The sequence below is a fragment of the Aplysia californica genome, unplaced genomic scaffold (assembly GCF_000002075.1).
Source record: "Aplysia californica isolate F4 #8 unplaced genomic scaffold, AplCal3.0 scaffold00839, whole genome shotgun sequence".
NCBI lineage: Eukaryota > Metazoa > Mollusca > Gastropoda > Aplysiida > Aplysiidae > Aplysia > Aplysia californica.
This window is the reverse complement of record NW_004798109.1, coordinates 161,244-162,410: the sequence shown is the minus strand read 5'-3', so window position 1 is coordinate 162,410 and position 1,167 is coordinate 161,244. Positions and strand designations below refer to the sequence as shown.

General features: G+C 44.2%; 1 protein-coding gene across 1 annotated transcript in view; it reads left to right on the top strand.

The window, feature by feature from the left end:
- The window catches only part of LOC101845807, a gene marked incomplete in the record, with an annotated part of 213,913 nt that overhangs the window by 143,473 nt on the left and 69,273 nt on the right, over positions 1–1,167 (top strand).

Genomic DNA, 1,167 nt, shown 5'->3' with positions numbered 1-1,167 from the left:
TCTCTCTCTTGCTCATTCTCTCCATCTGCCCCCAACCGCGTCCTTTTTATTTTTCTCTTCGACTTCCTCTTTACCCTACTCTCTCTCTCTCTCTCTCTCTCTCTCTCTCTCTCTCTGTCTCTCTCCGAACAACATGAAAGCAAAACACCTACGCATTTCATTTCATTTCATTTCATCCCCACCACCCCCACCCTCACCTTTTAAGAGCACCCGTTAACAACCTTGTTAATCCGACTAGGACTACTAGTGGAAAAATGGCGCGGTAATGCAATCTTTAATGAAATATTTACTAGACCGAAAAGCCAGTAACGGAGCAAAAGCTAGGTGGCCATGTTTAGCCGCGGAAGTATTTGTCTCTCGGCTTTGATGTTACAAGGGTGGGCAGACTTTATTTAATCCCAGCGAGTGAAGAGGACAGATTTGACGGCTCCTTTCCGCGCGAGCTGAGGTTTATTTCCTCAATCGATCCGAAGAGTTCGTTTTCTGGCAGTCGCGTTTCGCTCACTCACGGGAATAGGGGTCTGGTCATTAACTATCCAAGTGTAAGTCCTCGTGGTGAAATCATGCGCCCGTCAACAACAATAATGAAATCGAAGAATACCTGACGTGTTTTCGGCCTGTTGGATTTTTTTTTCCTCCGAATTTTCCCTTTTAAAAATTTTCTCAACATCTTTTAGGTTTAATTATAAAATAGTAGATAGCATTACATGCGTGAATTATATTGAAGAACGTTGACCCAAAGACACTCACATGTAAATTTGTCGTTTTCAAGGAAATGACTCAAGCTTTGGAAATCGCCAATCTTTGGCGACCATTGTCTCGCTAATTTTACATTTGACACATGACGACCCCCACCTTCTTTAATCGAAAATATTTTAATTTCTCTTTATGATAGATGGCCATTTTTTTTACAACAGAAGCAAGGCAAATAAATTAGTTTTATGACAATACCAATAACTCGCCATTGTGCCCAAAAATTGACAAGCGGCTGATTCCTCAGCGTCGTGACACAAATCCTTTCGCACGCCACCGTGGGCGCTTTTTGTCGGCGTGTGGATAGCACCACGGCTATTTTAACAGCGGGGGCCGGCTGGGTTTGGGCGGTAATGGTTGTGGGATTAGCCGCGGGGATATACACACGGCGGGCCGAGTAGGGAGTAGAGAGGA